The sequence below is a fragment of the Macrotis lagotis genome, chromosome 1 (assembly GCF_037893015.1).
Source record: "Macrotis lagotis isolate mMagLag1 chromosome 1, bilby.v1.9.chrom.fasta, whole genome shotgun sequence".
NCBI lineage: Eukaryota > Metazoa > Chordata > Mammalia > Peramelemorphia > Peramelidae > Macrotis > Macrotis lagotis.
Window position 1 is genome coordinate 458362950 of NC_133658.1, and position 11047 is coordinate 458373996.

Here is an 11047-nt window from a genome sequence, read left to right on the forward strand (position 1 = left end):
CTGGGCCCTTAAACCCCTCAATATGTTAGGGATAACTGTATATCTTTGTTGCATATCCTTGATATGTTAGGACTAAGGTAAACTATTTTTTTACATTCTCATTTAATGATTTATGAATGTTTCATTTCATCCTAGGATCAAACCTGAAATGACAAGGTGTCAGTGTTATGCTCTCTCCTGGCTTAGTCATAAGTCTTCAGGTTTTAAAATTGGGAGATATATGTAATATTCACCCTAAGTGAAGCAAGTTCTTTGACAAAAGGACCCAAGTCCCTGGCTAGAAAATGGTTCCAAGTTTGAGGGTACTAACAGCCTGGGAACTTGGGATATTTAAGCTGAAAAACTTGGAACCCAAGACTAAAACTCTTCTTCTAGATTGATGAGACTTCTGTAAAAAAAAGTTTTTAAGAAAATAAGACAGAAGAACATGAAGAAAGGATTTTTTCCTGGTGTCAGGAAATGGATTTCTGGTTTTTTTATTTCTTGAAGAAACATTAGGGGGTAGCTAGGTGGAGCAGTGGATAGAGCACCAGCTATAGTCAGGAGGACCTGAGTTCAAATTCGACCTCAGACACTTAATAATTACCTTGCTGTGTGACCTTGGGCAAGTCACTTAACCTCATTGCCTTGCAAAAACTAAAATAAAAAAAGAAACATTAGATTTATATATTTCTTCCTATAAAAGAATGATACTATATTGCTTGTTAAAACTAATAATAAAATTAAGTTCATTAACACATATTAAAAAAACTGAAATAGTATTGATAATGTCATGACAAAAGAGAGATCAATCATTCATTGAATTTACCATATTGCTGCAACACTGAGGGAAGCAAGCTTACATATTAGTTCAGCAATCTTTATAAACTTCAAAAGGAGATTAGGGATTAGGGATTAGGGAATTAGGAAAATCAGAGGTAAATAAAAAGAGGGAGTAAATGACTCTATTTAGCTAGGAATATGCTAAAATTATCCTACCTTATCACTTCACAGAATCTTCACATACAAGCCCATTTTGTAAGATTGTAGGGGTCACGTAAGAAAAAAAAGCAATCAAATGGAAAAAATGGAAGCTATTTGCATTTAACTATGATAAAATAAAGATACAAGCCAGTAAATAATTTGAATATGAAATTGCTTATCCACAAATCTTGGGGCAACAGAGTACAACTTAACACATTCCTATAGCATACTTTGAAAGAACATTAGACTCGCAGGTATTCTAAGAAACACAGTTCCATTTCCCCAACTTTTCATGTTTTTTTAACTATATTACTGACATTAAAAGATACTATATTTTAGTCATTGAAAGAAATATTTTATGACTAATATTTCAAAAATGGTTTTTGGACCACTGAAAAAATTCTAGATACTTCTGGGAAAAAATCAACCACAAAACTCTTATGGAGGGGCAGCTAGGTGATGCAGTGCATAGAGCACTGGCCCTGGAGTCAGTAGTACCTGAGTTCAAATCTATCCTCTGACACTTAGTAATTATCTAGCTGTGTGGCCTTGGGCAAGCCACCTAACCCCATTGTCTTGCAAAAAAAAAATTAAAAAAAAACTTATGGAATACAAGAGACTGTTATTTCTGTAATCATTAGAGTCAGTGATCCTTGTAAATAGTTATTGTGGAGAGTGAATAGCTAATGAGTTTCTAGATTATATAACTACTGCCTAGGCTAAGGATCATTCTCCCAACCCCAAACTACTGAAAATTTGAGTTCCCCAGAGCTTGGCTACTTGTTTCCTTGTGGTTGACCGCTGAGGAATTAGAACTTTCTCTGATACTATTGCTTATGAGTCTTCATGGAAGCATTTCTAATAGTTTGGGGGATACTGCTCTCCCTAAGGATTTTTGATTTAGGGTCCTGGGTACACTCAGTTATAACTCAGCATCCAATTTAAAGACACTTTGTCACTTCATCACAAAGCCAATAAAGACAAGATGATATAAGAAGATACTAGATGATGGGGCAGCTGGGTGGTACAGTGGTTAGAGAACTAGCTCTGGAGTGAGGAGGACATGAATTCAAATCTGGCCTCAGACACTTAATAAATTACCTAGCTATGTGACCTTGAGCAAGTCACTTAACCCCATTGCCTTTCAAAAACAAAAAAACTAAAAAAATTAGATGCTAGATGATATTTAACCAGCAAGAGAAAGAAGTTCTACATCATTTGTGGAACAGACTCATCAAACCTCACATAGATTTACATCTGGCAGATATTTTGCAAGCTCTAAGGACTGGACCTTTATTGGTCAATTCCTCCATCACACAGTACTTTAAAGTTTGCAAAATTACACAAAACATATATATATATGTGTTTACACATGTATGTATATGTGTGTGCACATACATGTGTGTGTAAAAGTATATTATTTTTCTTGGTCATCCCAACAACTCTATGAGGAAGGTACCATCACTACCCCCATTTTATTGATGAGGAATATGAAGTTAAGTGACTAACCTAGGATCACATAGTACGTCAAAATTTGATATTAGATTTTACTTCAGACCTTTCTGATTGAAAGCCCAGCACTATCTACTGTGACAGATTGTCTCCTCAAATAAAACATTCTTTTCAGTTGGAAGATATCTGGTCAAGAAAACCAGAGAATAAGTAATTTTTTTTCAAACTGTATCCAGCTTTATTAAAGATACTTTTCATAAACAATCATGGTAATTCAGGCAGGACATGGGCTACGATCTGCAACAGTATACAACTTTCAAACTCCTCTCCTCCATGGACTGCCAAAACATAAAGTCACTATAAAACCCAATGAAGAGTCTTTATTTTATACTTTAAACAGGGAAAGTTTAGAGTGAGGGTGGACACTTTCACATTGAGCCTATGTTAACAACTTTTCACGAGCCTACCCTGACTTTGAGGAAATGAAAACTGCAGAATTCTTAATTGGAAAAGATCCCCAATGTGAAAGGAACTTTGGCTCTTTTGGGGAGGCCTCCTCGGGGCCATAATTCAAGTCCAGATTACCTGAAAGACTGGTATCAAACACAATTAATTTGGGGGTAGGGAAAGGAGAGAAAAAGGGGCAGATCCTGATAGGACCCTAGGTTTAGAGGAGTCAAGTTGATGCTTATGGCAGACAGGGAAGAAGTACAAATTTTTGAAGTTATCCATTGAGGGTATCAGTGATCTTATCTATGTATCTGGGGTATGTGTGAACCTCCTCTTGGTATTCAAGAGAAGTCCTCTCAAAAACTAGGAGGGGAAAAACACCCCACCTATTTCAACCCAGCTTCTGAAACATCCTATCTGTAACATCTGCCCCATCCCCTCAAAACAACAACAAAGCGTTCTGTGTGCTAACAACATAGCTTTAAAAAAAAGTAAAACAAAATTCTGCATTTTTATAAAACTTGATAAAAAATAGTATTTCAAACTGTACAGTCACCAGAAGTACACAGTTATCAAAACTTCACACAATTCACTTGGCATCTCCAGCACCTTCAGCTTTCTGTGCCTGGTCTGTTTTGGCATCTCCATTTTCTGCAGGGTTGTTCCCATCCTTACCGGAGTCAGCCTTTCCCTTTTTCCCTTTGGGTAACTTCTCTCCCTTCTTTGCAGGTGCCTTTTTGGGTTTGGGCTCTGGCTTCGGAGGAGCAGGTTTGGCGGACAACCACGTGGATCTCCTCTGTGGTTCGTCCTTCACCTTGGTCTTGTCCCCCTTAGCATCTCCTTCGGCCTTTCTCTTGGGCATGGCGGCGGCGTGGAGGGGCGAGAGCGGCGGAGTCTGGCGCGGGCTGCAGAGGCGGTGGCGGCCGGTCCGGGGGTTGCTCCCGTCTCCTCTTCCTCCTATAAGTAATTTTTTTTGTTTACAAAAACATGCATACTACCCTCCTTTATTCTTGTTCCATTTTTCTTTTTTAGGTTTTTGCAAGGCAAACGGGGTTATAAGTGGCTTGCCCAAGGCCACACAGCTAGGGAATTATTAAGTGTCTGAGACAGGATTTGAAACCAGGTACTCCTGATTCCAGGGCCGGTGCTTTATCTACTACGCCACCTAGCTGCCCTCTGTTCCATTCACTTTCTTTTTTTTTTTTAATTTAAATTTATTTTTATTATTAAAAATATTATTTGAGTTTTACATTTTCCCCCAGTCTTGCTTCCCCCCCACCCCCACAGAAAGCACTCTGTCAGTCTTTATTTTGTTTCCATGTTGTACCTTGATCCAAATTGGGTGTGATGAGAGAGAAATCATATCCTTAAAGAGAAGTCTAAGAGGTAACAAGATCAGATAATAAGCTATCTGTTTTTTTCTAAATTAAAGGGAATAGTCCGTGCACTTTGTTCAAACTCCACAGCTCCTTATCTGGATACAGATGGTACTCTCCCTTGCAGACAGCCCAAAATTGTTCCCGATAGTTGCACTGATGGAATGAGTAAGTCCTTCAAGGTTGAACATTACTCCCATGTTGCTGTTAGGGTGTACAGTGTTTTTCTGGTTCTGCTCATCTCACTCAGCATCAGTTCATGCAAATCCCTCCAGGTTTCCCTGAAATCCCATCCCTCCTGGTTTCTAATAGAACAATAGTATTCCATGGCATACATATACCACAGTTTGCTAAGCCATTCCCCAACTGAAGGACATTTACTGAATTTCCAGTTCTTTGCCACCACAAACAGGGCTGCTATAAATATTTTTGTACAAGTAATGTTTTTACCCTTTTTCCTCATCTCTTCGGGGTATAGACTCAGTAGTGGTATTGCTGGGTCAAAGGGTATGCACATTTTTGTTGCCCTTTGGGCATAGTTCCAAATAGCTCTCCAGAAAGGTTGGATGAGTTCACAGCTCCACCAGCAGTGTAATAGTGTCCCAGATTTCCCACATCCCTTCCAACAATGATCATTATCCTTCCTGGTCATATTGGCCAATCTGAGAGGTGTGAGGTGGTACCTCAGAGAAGCTTTAATTTGCATTTCTCTAATAATTAATGATTAGGAGCATTTTTTTCATATGGCTATAGATTACTTTGTTCTCCCCATCTGTAAATTGCCTTTGCATATCCTTTGACCATTTGTCAATTGGGGAATGGCTTTTTGTTTTAAAACTATGACTCAGTTCTCTGTATATTTTAGAAATGAGTCCTTTGTCAGAATCATTAATTGTAAAGATTCTTTCCCAATTTACTACATTTCTTTTGATCTTGGTTACATTGGTTTTATCTGTGCAAAAACTTTTTAATTTAATGTAATTGAAATCATCTAATTGGTTTTTGGTGATGTTCTCCAACTCTTCCTTAGTCATAAACTGTTCCCCTTTCCATAGATCTGACAGGTAGACTAGTCCTTGATCTTCTAATTTGCTTATAGTATTGTTTTTTATGTCTATGTCCTGCAACCATTTGGATCTTATCTTGGTAAAGGGTGTGAGGTGTTGGTCTAATCTAAGTTTCTTCCATACTAACTTCCAATTTTCCCAGCAATTTTTATCAAAGAGGGAGTTTTTATCCCAATGGCCAGACTCTTTGGGTTTATCAAACAGCAGATTACTATAATCCTTTCCTGCTTTTACACCTAGTGTATTCCACTGGTCCACCACTCTATTTCTTAGCCAATACCAAACAGTTTTGATGACTGATGCTTTATAATATAATTTTAGATCGGGTAGGGCTAAGCCACCTTCTTTTGCACTTTTTTTCATTAAGCTCCTGGCAATTCTTGACTTTTTATTTTTCCATATGACCAATAAGTAATTTAAAAAAAATTTTTCCCCCAGCTACATGCACAAACAAGTTTCAAAATTTACTTCTAAGATCTTGAGTTCCAAATTGTCTCCCTTCCCCCTACCCCACTCCTCCTCACTGAAAAAAGCAAGTTAATTGGTATAAGTTAAAAATGTGTAGCCATGAAAAAGAATACTACAATAGTCATGTTGTAAAAATAAACATAACCCACCCCCATCCCCACACAAAGAAAGAGAAACCTCAAGAAAAACAAAGTAAAAAAAATATGTTTCAGTCTGTATTCAGTCACCTTCAGCTCTGTCTTTGGGATGGATAGCATTCTTTGTCATAAGTTCTTTAGAGTTCTCTTGGGTCACAGCATTGCTAAGAAAAGGTATATCATTCACAGTTGATCATCCTGCAATATTGCTGTTACTTTGTATTTTCCCATTGCATCTGCTTTGTGTAAGTTTTTTACTGAGAACATCCTGTTCATCATGTCAAATAACAGAACAGCATTTCATCTCAATCACATAGCACAATTTGTTCAGCCATTCCCCAACTACTGGGTATCCCCTCAATTTCCAACTCCCCACCAACAGAAGAAAGCTGCTATAAATATCCCTATACATATAGATTGTTTTCTTCCCATAATTCATCAGCCAGAGAACAGGTAGAATGATGCCTGATTTCATTTGGTTGGGAAGATATTAAATCCAGTCATCTTGGATCCTAATAAAAACCTGATTCAAACTACATAAAGAATCTGAATGGAGACGAAAGTTGAATGGAATGTGCATGGTATTCAAGATATACACAAGGACACCTTTCTTTTCTTTTTTTTTTTGGCAAGGCAATGGGGTCAAGTGACTTGCCCAAGATCACACCACTAGGCAATTATTAAGTGTCTGAGGACAGATTTGAACTCAGATCCTCCTGACTCCAGAGCCAGTGTGCTATCCACTGCCCTACCTAGCTGCCCCCTGACACCTTTATTTTCACACAAAATTCAAACTCAAATATCTTTTGTTTGTCTATTTTGGTGCAGTTATGGTTAAATGTTGCCATTCATCACTTCATAGCCCATTTACTGCTTCTTTTAGCACATAGCAAAGTATACAACATTAAAATAAACTAATCTAAGCTGGAGGTATTTTACAGAGCTTGTAAATAAATTGTTGCATGTGTTTTGGATTAAGGAACACATATGCCAACCTATTTGAATTATAGGATGAAATTGGACTTGAGTCTATGATTTCATCTGTATGAAAAACTTCCAGGTGAGTAACTTCTTTCTATTAGCACAATCATCATCACCTTCTTTCCAACTTAGGTAGTCTTAAAAGAATATTCTAGTGCATTGAGCAGTTAAATGACTTACCTAGCATTGTCAGAGGTGTGACATGAACCTGGGTTTTCCTGGTTTTCTGGATATCTGTGCATACAATGCACCAGGTTATTATAGAAAAAAATTTTATAACAAAAAATAAAAATACAAATCAGGGAGAGAGCCCAGTAATAAAAGAAATCATGAACTTCAGCTATGTGAATGTGACATACATCTTGAGATAAATCATATTGTTAGAATTACTAAGGTGGATCAAGTGACCAGAATACCAGAAGAGAGCAGTGATATTATAAATTCTTCCATTTAAGATTTTTTTATGCCATGACCTTCAATTATTCTAATGGTTCAGGTAGGGAAAGAATTTGGGAAGCTAGCATTCCTTTTCAAATACTGAGACTTTAGGGATTTCCCTGGGATAATTAAAATAAAAAGGGCCTCCAGATAATCTAGGTATAGTAAACTCATAATCTAAATAATAATAATAACTAGCAATTATATAGCTCCTACTATTTATCAGGCACTATAGCAGTGCTAAGCATTTTACAAATATCACTTCATTTGTTACTATGGGAGATAGACCCTATTATTATCCCCATTTTATAACTGAAGAAACTGAGACAACAGAGGTTTAGTGACTTGCTCAGGATCACACACCTAATAAGTGTTCATGGTCTTGAAATACTACCCTCTCTGAGGTCTACATGAAAAAGGAGTAATATAATTTCTAGACCATAGAACAATGTCATGTATTTTTAACTGCAGTTAACACCAAACCTCTCTTGCTTTTTTATCCTTGGATCCTCCATCATCTCCATCTGGTGCTGAATGTGATGCTTAGCATGCATCCTTCTCTCAATCATTCACTTAATTCAAGTATTTCTCAGCAGGCTACCACAGCACATCAAAATTATCTCATAAAATAAAGTTCTACCTGTCCTCCTCCTTTCTAATATTCTCCTTCCTGAAAGTCTCAGCAAATTTCTTATTAGGAAGGTATAGGATAACTAACTGTGAACCAAGCTTTTAGCATCACACTAATGTGTTCCCATCCCCTGGCTTGACCATCCTTCTCGAGTTGAGTACTTGCACAGGGTTAGGGTCAAGGATGGTGGCTAAACTTGCTGTTTCACTTTAAAAACTTTTTTTCCTATATTGTAGAAACTTTCACAAATTCTCAGCTTCTGTCTGTGCCCATCTGGGCAGTAACATTGACCCTATTTAATGAACTAGCCAGTCCATTTTCCCCTTTCCTTTTTTGGTCTTAAGTCATGGAGCCTTGCATCTCCCACACCTCCATATTTCTTCTTTGTTTCTTTCTTTTCCAAAAAAGAGTTATAGTCGTTTTTTAAATGTTTATGGGCTTTACTCTGAAAAAAGAAATGTTCTTACCTTGCAGTTGATATCATCAAAAATTTTACATGAATCAAAAGCTTGAGCACCAGTGTCTTGCAAAACAATATCAAGTGGAGACCATACATCCAGTGGAATAATAGTGGAGATACTAATCAAGTGGCATCCATCAGGGCCATCAACGTCCATAGGAATAATATGATGACATAAAAAGAAGACATCAATGACTATGCGGCCCTGAAGGCATGAATTACACAGGAAGAGTGTATGTTGTTAGCTTTGATCTATTAACATGTGGTAGAAAATTCCTTCTGACTAGAACCCAACTGATATTTTTGTGAAGAAACCTTATAGAGAGAATTGTTCAAAGATCTTGAAGAATTGGTAATTACCAGTGCATTCTGGACATACTATTATACTAAGACATTTCAGCAAGCATAAGGACTGTACAAGCACTAGTAATACAAAGACAAGTGGTCAGATGGGTTTTAACCTCAATGAGATTATACTATAATTGGCAAAGAAAATATTCAAAAGAAAACTAGAAAGCTGGGTGGGGGCAGTGATGGTAGAGCTGTATCTATTGCTAGGACAGGATGATTGGTTTTTTATGTTTTTACTTTTTAGGTTTTTGCAAGGCAATGGGGTTAAGTGGCTTGCTCAAGGCTACGCAGCTAGGTAATTATTGTTTGAGGTAGGATTTGAACTCAGGTACTCTTGACTCCAGGGCCTGTGCTCTATCCACTGCGCCACCTAGCTGCCCCGGTTTTTTATTTTCAAATAGCAAAGAACTGGAAACTAAATAGGTTCTATCTTTTAGAGAATGTCTAAACAAATTTTGGCATATGAATGTAATACGGAGGATGGTTTGGAGGAAATCTGGGAATATATGTCTGAATTGCTACGGAGTGAAAAGAACAGAACAGAACAGCAATTTATGCAATAGTTTCATAAGAAAAAAACAAATTTGAAAGATTCAAAACCTCTAATCAATGAAATAACCAAAAACAATTACAGAAGAATGAAGAAGCATGTTATCTACCTACCAATAGAAATGCATTCAGAATACTAAATGAGAATTAAACTTTTGAACATAGCCAACATGAGAATTTGTTTTTCTGACTATTTGTTATAAAGGCTTTTCTTTTTTTCTTTTTCTCTTTTGTTTATTTGGGATTGACAGAGAAGAGAGAAAATAAATGCTTATTATTTTTAAGTAATATAATAAAATTAAAAATATCTAAGTCTGTGAATACAATGAAAAACTTGTGCCATAAATAATTAAGAAAGGGATATTTTTAGAGAAACTTGGGAAGTCATATGAAATGATGTAAATTTAATTGAGCAGAATCAGAAGAATAATTTATATAATAAAAGCAATATTGCAAAGATAAACAATGACCAACCATGATTCCAAAGGACTGATGCAGAAGCATGCTAAGATAAGTGATGGACTTGCAAAACAGAAGATACATGTTTTTCAAACTTACCAATGAGATTGTTTAGTTTTGAGCTTTTTGGACTACATTTTTTTTTTTAGGTTTTTGTAAGGCAAATGGGGTTAAGTGGCTTGCCCAAGGCCACACAGCTAGGTAATTATTAAGTGTCTGAGACAGGATTTGAACCCAGGTACTCCTGACTCCAGGGCTGGTGCTTTATCCACTGCACCACCTAGCTGCCCCAATTATGACCTTTTCTAAAACAAATTCATTTAGATATTCTATTTCCTCTTCATATCCTTGTAAATATTTTCCAATTTCACTTAAATTGTTAAATTTATAGGCAGATAATTGAGCAAAATAATTCCTAATCATTGTTTTGATTTCATCTTTATTAGTGATACATTCATTTTCATTGTTGATACTAGCAATTAGGTTCTTTTCTCTTTTTAAAAAGTTTTACTGACCAATGATTTCCTCACAAAAAACCTTCTACTTATTAATTCAAATGTTTTCTTACATTCAATTTTATTAATCTCATGTATAATTTTTCAGATTTCTAATTTGTGTTTAATTGGGAATTTTTAATTTATTATTTTTCTAGTTTTTCTAATTCTCTGTCCAATTCATTGTTCTACTCTTTTTCTATTTTATTGATAAAAGCATTTAGAGATTTTTGTTTTCTTATGATTATTGCTTTTGCTGCATTCCACAGATGTTTTTTATGGATCTTTTTTAATTTATTTAGTATTTTATTTTCCCCCAATTAAGTGAAAAAACAATTGTTAAAATTTGTTTTTAAAATTTTGAATGCCAAATTCTCACCCTATAACCCCCTGAAAAGGCAAGCAATTTAATATAGGTTATACATATGTAGTCTATATTAGTTATGTTGTAAAATGAAACATAGACCCTCACACCATCCTCCTCTCCCCAAAACACCAAGAAACATAAAGTAAAAAAACTAAATGTGCTTCAGTCTGTATTCAGACTCCATCAGTTCCTTCTCTGGGAATGGATAACATTTTTCATCATGTCTTCCAGAGTTCACAGTGTATCATCTTACAATATTGCTGTTACTGTATATAATATTCTTGTTCTATTCCTTTCACTTTGCATCAGGTTCATAGAAGTTTTTTCAGGTTTTTCTCAGAACATTCTGCTTATGATTCCTTATAGCATAATAGTATTCTACCAAATATCACATTCAATTACTT

General features: G+C 36.0%; 1 pseudogene; it reads right to left on the bottom strand.

Annotated features, from left to right (window-relative positions):
- Window positions 1-2622: 2622 nt before the first annotated feature.
- LOC141506630 (non-histone chromosomal protein HMG-17 pseudogene) lies at window positions 2623-3767 on the bottom strand (annotated as a pseudogene).
- Between the last annotated feature and the right edge of the window lie 7280 nt (window positions 3768-11047).